At 42.1% G+C, this 10,092-nt stretch overlaps 1 pseudogene; it reads left to right on the top strand.

Annotated features, from left to right (window-relative positions):
* The first annotated feature begins 3,622 nt into the window (after positions 1 to 3,622).
* On the top strand, positions 3,623 to 5,181 carry LOC120863065 (annotated as a pseudogene).
* The last annotated feature ends 4,911 nt before the right edge of the window (positions 5,182 to 10,092 follow it).

Genomic DNA, 10,092 nt, shown 5'->3' on the forward strand with positions numbered 1-10,092 from the left:
AATCAGTTGTACAACATTTTGAATGTAACGTTTTTTTGTCAATGTGAACTGAGATGCTCTTTCCTTTTCCTTTTATCAAAGAGAAGCATGATGGTGGGGGAACAGCTGGAATGATCATTGATCCCAGGTGACTATAACAGAGCAAATGATTCTGGAAACAGCAGCAGCCTCACCCAGGGACTTATTAGACATGCAAATTCTGTTCTTTCCACAGAAGCACTGGATTAGAAATTCTGGGATGAGGTCCAGCAAGCTTTAACAAACCTTCCAGGTGACGGTAATGTACACTCGAATTTGAGAACTACTGTAATAGACCCATTCCTGGTTGATTAAATTGTCCTTATATTGTAAATAAGATCAAGAAAGAATCAAATGCTGCTTTACATGATAGACTCAGGCTATTACTTCACAGATTGCCTGGAGTAGGAAACGGCAACCCACACCAATATTCTTGCCTGGGAAATTCTCATGGACTGAGGAGCCAAGCAGGCTACAGTCCACAGGGTCACAAAGAGTCAGACATGACTGAGTGACTGAGCACAATGTCACAGGATAAAAGTCATGCTAATAGAAACATGGTGAATCTGGATAATGGAGAAAGATTAGTATTTGCAGAGGTAGCTGTATGTGCACCTAGGTAATTTGAGGCAGAGAGAGGAGATTGGTTGTAGCCATCTCTGGTGGAAAGATTGAACTGAAATCCGACTACCTGCCATCTCCTCTCCACTCTAACTCTTGAGTCTTAGAAGTCATCAAAACCCTCCACTCTCCAGGCTTCTCTGTCAGTGCAAGGACAGCCTGCAGTGCAGGGACCTTAGTTATATACCGTATAGTCAGACCACTCAAGATGGCTGTTCTCTTGTTCTTTGAGCCCTTGCTTTACCTATACCCTACTCACATGAATGTGCTTGCCCCCTGCCTCTTAGGCCAGAATGGCTCCACCTGCTAGCTTATTAAAGGAAAACATCTCCTGATGCTCTTTAACCCAAGGAGCAATGAGGGAAGTGCCTCAGTTGCTGGTTTCCCTGGTTGCTGATGAGCCAATAGCTGACGTCAGTTCCCCCTATAAATGGTAGGCTCCTCTCCCACACCTGCTGTGGCAAAGATGGCTGCTGTGTCCTGCTTACTGTCTGCTGCACATGGTAGTGGGTCACTCCAGGACCTTGCTTCAGATGGGTAAGATTCCCGACCTATGAAGCCGTTTAGATCTTGGTTACTGTCTCTGAGCTCTTTCTTCAGTCTTGAGGTTGGGCAGCTATAGGGCTTGCAGGCCTGAGTGGTGTAGCCCAACAATTGCCGAGCCAGCCAAGAGGCTGAGGAAACTCCTGGGGAACGCCAAGGCACCAGGAAATAAGGACATAAGGACCGGGAACAGAAAGCTGTGGGAGTGATGCCAAGGTGGCCATCCACTAGCACGTGGGGACCTGTGACAGGTGCCTACTGGGAGAGGTAGCGTTCTCTTCCATTATATCGATGATATTCTGTTAACCTCAGTCTTTTCCCAGCTTAAAAGTAGCAGCCCTATCCTCATGGTTCATCTCATTGTATGGGATAGGCTTCATATAGACAAAAAACAAGGACCTGGGTTAGCTACAAAAGACAAGCATGCACCGAACCCATCACCCCTAAACAATTACAGACACAGGCTTTAGGGCCATGGACTTAGGCGCAGGTTTGTGAATTGGACTTGTTCAGTTACCCAGGAGTGCTTGGTTGGGACCCGTGGCAATGGTAAAATAGTAAGAGTACCTTGGGCTTCTGACTTTAGCTACAGAAGGGGGCAAAGCAGTGATATAGTGTGATGACAGCCATTGTTCCCTGTGTCGTCTGCAATGCGTTACAACAGGGGGAAGATATTACAAAAGGCCTGCCTGAGTCCTCAGGCAATGCATAAAAAACAGTGAATGGAGTCTAGAACAGCTGTGTGTGTCATCAGAACCCCCACAGGACCCCTATGACTGTAAGGGTCATTCAGGGTAGGTAGGGAACGAGTATATGATCGGACCATGCGAGATGGCTATTCTCTTGCTCTTTGAGCCCCCTGCTTAACCAGTCCCTGCTTCACCTGTGCCCTGTTCTCATAAACGTGCTTGCCCCTTAGGCCAGAAGGGCTCCACCTGCTAATTTATCAAAGGGCAATATCCACTCTTTTGATGGTCATTAACCCAAGGGGCGATGAGGGACATGCCTCAGCTGCTGGTTTCCCTGGTAGCTGATGTGCCAACCTGATATCAATTCTTTGTATAATTAGTAGCATTCTTTTCCCTCCAGGTAGCAAAGACTACTCCCATGTCTTGCCCACTGTCTGCTGCATATGGATTCTCCAGGACCTGCTTGAGGTATGTAAGACCTCCCATCTATTAAGCCTTTGATGTCTCTGTCACTATCTCTGGGTTCTTTTTCAGTCTCAAGGCTGGACAACTACAAAACTTGCAGAGCTGTGGGGTCTAGCCCAACATACATAATGCTATATCCACTAGTTGATCCCTACGTTTTTACCAAAATTTAGCATCTATCTCTCCTTGCTGTTTGTAACTCTTAGTGTCTCTCTACTTACTTTCCAGAAAGCTTTTTCTGCTCCTTTGCCTCCTTGCAACAATGGCTCTTCCTTGTTTGCCACCTTTTCCTTCAGCTGATCATATCTCACTACTCATGCTGGGTGCGCATCTTTGTGTCCATCTCCAGTGCCTCACCCACTTTCCTCATCCCAAGCCACTGGCGAGCAAAACATTTTAAAAAGCAGTGGCCTATGTGAGACTTCCCTGGTGGTCCAGTGGCTGAGATTCCACATTCCCAATGCAGGGGCCCCGGGTTTGCTTCGTGGTCAGGGAACTAGATCCCACATGTCACAACTAAGAGAGTTCACATGCTGCAACTAAGACCTGGCTCAGCCAAAAAATAAAAATATTTTAAAAAGCGGTGTCCTGCAGCACCAACTAGCTATAGTATAGATGCGTAAGTCCTCCCCACATGTGTGCATGCTAAGTTGCTCAGTCTCTTTGTGACCCTATGGACTATAGCCTGCCAGGCTCCTCTGTCCATGGGATTCTCCAGGCAGGAATACGGGAGTGGGTTGCCTTGCCCTCCTCCAGGGGATCTTCCCGACCCAGGGATCAAATCCGTGTCTCTCACATCTCCTGCATTGGCAGGTGGGTTCTTTACCACTAGTGCCACCTGGGAAGCCCAGTCTTCCCCACCCCAACCTTTAAATCAAGTCTTGTGGACCAGCCTACCTGAGGTGCCCAATAAGCATGATTCCACAAACATGTGTGCATATATGATTTGAATAGTCTGCTTTCTTTTTCTCTGAGGCCAACCTTTTTCAGTCAGTATGATGTCTGTTTTATTACCTTGCATTTGTTTAGGACTTGAATTCTTCCTAGCTGGAAAATGCTAGAAGTTCTTAAAAAAAAAAAAAACAACTTGATTTTCCAGCAGGAACTGAGGAATGCAGTCTAGAACAGCTGTGTGTGTCATCAGAACCCCCACAGGACCCCTATAAAATGCTGTATTATAGGGCCCAGTGGAGCACCAACCTGAGCTGGGCCGCCCCTCCGCCCCAACTCAGGCCTCCTGGCTGCTGCCTTGCAGCTGTGCCTGGGCTGGTCGGATGGCCCCAGGTACTGACATATTTCACCATCTGTGAAAACTTCCCTGTAATTCAGTTTTCCTCACTCCAGTATTACAAATTACACCAAATTAAAAAGATATGAATGAATATCCTAAAAAAAGAAAAAGGAAAACTTTCCTTCTCATTATTCAGATTCCTCTGGAATAAACAGAATTGCAGATGGATTGAATGGAATTTTTTCTGATCATTGTTACAGTGTTTGTTCTGTGAGATAACCAGACTAAAATTGACAGCAAAATCTTTGATTCTGATACAGAGATGTCAAATGAATTGCCAAAATTTACAGATGGAATCTAGGCCAGAAACAGAAATTAAAACTACCTGGTTTCCAGTCCTGTACGTAGACTTCTAGACCACACTGCCTTTCCTACAGAAAAATCTGCTGATATTGAAATTTGTGATGAAAGACTGTGCTCCCCTGAATCAGTCCACCAGCAAACCCAAGAGGAGAGCTCCATAGAAGTTCAGACTGCTGAAGGTGTTCCAGTTGCCACAGAAGTGCATGCAATTTCTGAAGACTATGATACAGAGACAGGAAACAGTTCCTCTGAGAGATTCCAAGACCAAACTGATGAAGAGACACCAGCTAAACTTTGCAAAATTGTTGACAAGAGCCAAGCTTTGAATGTGACTGCACAGCAGAAATGGCCTTTACTGAGAGCTAGCAATGGTGGCCTCTATAAATGTGAACTTTGTGAGTTCAACAGCAAATATTTTTCTGATTTAAAGCAGGCATATTACCTTGAAGCACAAGCGTACTGATTCAAACATGTGTCGAGCATGCAAAGAGTTTCTCTACCAACATGCTTCTGATCGAACATGCCAAACTGCATGAAGAGGATCCCTACATTTATAAATACTGTGATTATAAGACAGTAATTTTTGAGAACCTCAGCCAGCACGTTGCAGACACCCGTTTTATTGATCACCTTTATTGGTGTGAGCAATGTGACATACAGTTCTCCTCAAGCAGTGAACTCTACCTGCATTTCCAGGAGCAGCTGTGATGCAGTACTTGTGTCAGTTCTGTGAACATGAAACGAATGATCCAGAAGACTTGCATAGCCTTGTGGTAAACGAGCGTGCATGTACATTAACAGTTAGGTGATAAGTATAACAATGGAGAACATGGACAGTATAGCTTCTTAAGCAAAATCACACTTGACAAATGTGAAAACTTCTTCTTTAAGTGTGTGGGTTTTGGAGTAGACTTCATACAAATGTTAACAGACATGTTGCTACTGAACACAGTAAAATTTTTCCTCATGTTTGTGATGACTGTGGGAAAGGCTTCTCAAGTATGCTAGAATATTACAAACGTTTAAATTCACATTTATCTGAAGGGATTTATTTATGTCAATACTGTGAATATTCAACAGGACAGATTGAAGATCTTAAAATTCATCTAGATTTCAAGTATTTGGCTGATTTACCTCACAAATGTAGGGACTGAGGAGGTTTGGAAATGAAAGGGAATTAATAAGTCACCTTCCAGTCCATGAAACAACTTGATTGTTCTCTTTAATTTCTATAATGTTGATGTGAAATAATAAATTTGACTTTTTTGGAGAAAAAAGTACTGTATTATAGCCTTTTGGGTTTCCTCTATTAACATGTGAGCCAGCAGGGCAAGTGGACTGCATACCTACTGTGTGCTTTTCACATACCTTTTTGATGTGCAAACTATGTGTTACTCAAAACGCTTGATAAATAACTTATGAATGCATGCCTTTTTAGAATGACAGGTAAGATGACTATTTTATGTTGATAAAGAAAATTCCAGATCACTGACTTCTTAAAGTATTTCAGATCTGGTAGATCTATTTCTATACTTGTGTTCTTAGAATAAGCCTACAGCTTTCCTCTGAAAATGTGAAAATACTGCTAAAATCTAGCATAATAGATTCTGCAGAGGCCATTTTTTGCCTTTAGTCAAATTGCTGCTTAAATGAGAGTCATTAAGAAATGGCAGATTCTCTCATCTTTTCTACATCAAGTTCTGTAGTACCAAAAAACCTAAATGGGTTATATAAGAAAATGTCCTTTTGCATAAGAAATGCATTCTGAAGGGGTAGGCCATCTGCAGCTCACTCATATGAATAGATGATGTTGTTTTAGTTGCTCAGTCATGTCATACTCTTTGCAACTCCATGGACTGTAGCCCACCAGGCTCCTCTGTCTATGGGATTTCCCAGGTAAGAATACTGGAGTGCGTTGCCATTTCCTTCCCCCAAGGATCTTCCAGACCCAGGAGTTGAACCCATGTCTCCTGCATTGTAGGCGGATTCTTTACCACTGAGCCACCAGGGAAGCCCATAAATAGAATAGCTCTGGCCAATAGAAATACAATGAATGGCATACATGTAATTTAAAATACACCAGTAGGCATATTAAAAAGAACAAAAAACTATTAGTAAAAACACACTGCTTCCATCTTACCAATGAGAAGCTGTATAAACTACAAAATATTTAGAACCCGCCAGAGCTAAGGTTTGGAGAAGGAGATGGCACCCCACTCCAGTACTCTTGCCTGGAAAATCCCATGGACGGAGGAGCCTGGTAGGCTGCAGTCCATGTGGTCGTTAGGAGTCGGACACGACTGAGCAACTTCATTTTCACTTTTCATTTTCATGCATTGGAGAAGGAAATGGCAACCCACTCCAGTGTTCTTGCCTGGAGAATCCCAGGGACGGGGGAGCCTGGTGGGCTGCCGTCTATGGGGTCGCACAGAGTCGGACACGACTGAAGCAACTTAGCAGCAGCAGAGCTAAGGTTGAAAACCTATTGAATCCAAAAAGTAAAAGCACCTCCTAGAAGAGAGGTTGTAACAGTTGCCTTCATCTTTGACATGGCTGTGAACAGGACAGTGCAGAGAAGAGGAAGCTTCCACAGATGCAGGTAAGGAGACAGCTGAACAACTGAGCTCGTAATGAAATTTAGCTGATGTGGCCCCTTTAAAAAAATTTTTTATCTGCTTATTTTTGGCTGTGCTGGGTCTTCACTGTCGCGTGGGCTTTTCTCTAGTTGCGGCAAGCAGAGGCTACTCTTCATTGTGGTGTGCCAGCTTCTCCTGGCAGTGGCTTCCCTTGTGGAGCACAGGGTTTAGGGAGTGTGGGCTCAGGAGTTGCAGCTCCCAGGCTCTAGAGCACAGGCTGAATAGTTGTGGCACACAGGCATAGTTGCTCCATGGCATGTGGGATCTTCCTGGACCAGGAATCGAACCCTTGTCTCCTGTACTGGTAGATGGATTCTGTACCACTGAGCCACCAGGGAAGTCTCTGACACAGGCCATTAAAATCCCTGGGAGACACAACTCTCTTCCATAGACTTTCATGGAGTGCTTGTGAGAGACTGGGGGCAAAGCAAGAGAGCTGAAGGAAGGATACACCAGCTGAGGCACACATCTGTGGGGCCTGCTGAAATCTGAGGGCCAAGCCAGAGGATAACAAATCCACAGGCGCTCTCGGCCTTGTGCTGCTTTTCATAGTTTTCGGCTGAGGGAGAAGCAACTGTATGAGAGGCCCCCAACCTGAGGTAAAACATGGGACCTGCTGCAGAGGGCGATCAGGAGAGCTAAAATAAGCTCTTCAGGCATACAGTTTCCGAGTATATCAAAGACAATGTTTTGATGCAACCCTTGAATAACTCGGTAAAGAATCTGCCTGTAATGCAGGAGACAAGGGTTTCAATCCCTGGATCGGGAAGATCCCCTGGAGGAGGGCATGGCAACCCACACCCAGTCTTCTTGCCTAGAGAATTCCATGGACAGAAGAGCCTGGTGGCCTACAGTCCACGGGGTCACAAAGAGTTGCACACGACTGAGCAGCTAACACTTCCATTTTCAAATAACTTAAATCTGTGGTGAGCTGAATCTAACCATAGAGCCCAGGCCCAGCTCAGAGCAGATTCACTCAAACGTCAAGGCTAACATCCTGATGGAAAAAAAGATATACCCCTTGCTGGATATAAAATTTATTTCAGCCCCTTCAATTTTTAAACATGCTATATACTGCATTCCACCAAAATTACAAGGCATGCAAGGAAGCATGGCCTTGTCAAGAAACAAAATGTTAATAAAATCAAATGCAGGTATGACAGAGCTGTCGATTACCAGTTAGGGACTCTTCAAAAAAAAAAAATTGATAAATATGTTAATGAGTCTAGTTGGCTACGTGGACAATATGAGTAAATGGTGGGTTTTAGCAGAGACATGGAAACTATAACAAAGAGCCAAAGGAAAAGGTTAGAAATAAAAAATGGTCTCAGAGATGAAGAATACTTCGATAGGCTTATCAGTAGACTGAATACAGCTAAGGAAAGAATCGGTAAACTTGACAAGTCAATAGAAATTACAGTAGACAGAAAAAGAAGGGAGGAAAATAAGTATTTGCATTCTTCAGAATTGATAAAATAATCAGCCCACAGATCAAAGAAACTCAGATACACAAAAAGATTCAATAACTATAAACAAAAACCCACACAGACACATCATAATCCAAACTGTTGAAAAACAAAGGGAAATCTTGTAAGCAACCAGAGAAAAATACACTACCTAAAGGTGAACAATTACACAAATAACAGCTGGCTTATCAAAAACCACTGAAGTCAGAGGAAAAAAGGTAAATGTGGGTCAAAAAGTAAATGCAATTGTAGTTAAATATTACCAAAATGCCCTTTAAGAGAATTGTACAAATTTGAAAAGCCACAGGCAATGTAAGAGTGCCCATTTCCCCAAAGCTTTGCCCAAAGAATATGTTACACTTTTTCCAATTTGATAAGCAAGAAATAGTATCTCGATGTAGTTTCTTACAAGCAAGGTCAAACACTGTTTGACATGGGTAAGAGTCATTGCCTTATTTTTAGATGAGTTATCTCTTCATATACTTTATTCATGCCTTTTCCCCTTCACTCAAGTTTCTAAGATAGATAAACATATTGACCTTTACGATATATTTTGCAACTTGTGTCAGCCTGACTTTGACTTGGTTTATGGTATTTTTGCCCTGAAAATATACAATCAAATGTGTCCATTTTTCTTTTGCTACTTCTGGACTTTCAGTCATAGTTGAAGTCTGTCTTCTCACTCAAGATAAAGATGAATTCACTCAGGTTTTCCTCCAGTCCTTGTGTGATTTCATCTTTCATTATATTCAAATCACTGGTCCATTGGGAATTCGGTCTTAGATTTTATGCTTCACACCATATATAGCTTTTTCCAAACAACCAGCCAGTTGTAGCATCATTTATTGAAATACCTTCTTGCTCTCAGTGACTTGAAATACCACTTTAGAGAGTTCATATGAGCTTGGATCAGCTTCTAGATTTTTTGTTTTGTGTTCCACAGGCTTGTATATTCATGGGCTATTACCACGGTTTTAATTACAGACTTCACAGTTTATTTTTCGTATGTGAGGGCTAGTCCTCATAAATTTTCCTAGTATTTCTATTAACTTCATATGGAGCAACATGGAGCAACTTGTCTAGCTTCACAAAAAAGTTAGAATTTGAGGGGAGGAACTGAGTTAAATCAATAAACTAGGGAGAACTGACATTTTTATGATGTGATATCCGATCCAAATATGAGACAGAACATTTTACCAAACTTAATTTTATTTAGAGTTTAAAGTTTTCCTCATATAAATTTGTACATTTCTGATTAAATGTTATTTCTAATATTTTATCTTGTTACTAGGAAGGTCTGTCATGTCATTAGATACTGTTTGTTTATAAGAAGGCTAATGACTTCCACATGTTCACTTTATATCCTGCTACTGAGTGAGTTTGATCAATGATTGTCTAGGGGGTCCGAGTGTATCATATTGTCTACAAATAGCTAATTTTTTGTGGAATAGTAATTGTGGAAAGTCAAGTTGATTATAACATTTGTATGAAAATGCAGTGAACCTGGAAGACTCAAGACAAAAACAAATGTGGGCTTATATTACATGATTTCAGGTCTCATGGCTAACTGCAGTAATTATAGTGTGACATTGGTGTGAGGATATTTAAATAAATGGAATAGAACAGATAGTCCAGAAATGGACCTATACATATATGGTCAATTGATCAACAGTCACCAAGATTAAATGACAGAAGTGTTTAAATAGTGCTAAGTAACTCGATACAGATGTGGGAGGGGAAAAAAAATCCTTGATTAGTAATGATCTGGAAGTACTAATATTTTGTAGTTGAAATTAAAAGACACTTACTCCTTGGAAGGAAAGTTATGACCAACCTAGATAGCATATTGAAAGCAGAGATATTACCTTGCCAACAAAGGTCCCCAACCTAGATAGCATATTGAAAGCAGAGATATTACCTTGCCAATAAAGGTCCCCAACCTAGATAGCATATTGAAAGCAGAGATAATACCTTGCCAACAAAGGTCCGTCTAGTCAAGGCTATGGTTTTTCCAGTAGTCATGTATGGATGTGAGAGTTGGGCTATAAAGAAAGTTGATC

This window comes from Oryx dammah, unplaced genomic scaffold, assembly GCF_014754425.2.
Source record: "Oryx dammah isolate SB20612 unplaced genomic scaffold, SCBI_Odam_1.1 HiC_scaffold_4, whole genome shotgun sequence".
Lineage (NCBI taxonomy): Eukaryota > Metazoa > Chordata > Mammalia > Artiodactyla > Bovidae > Oryx > Oryx dammah.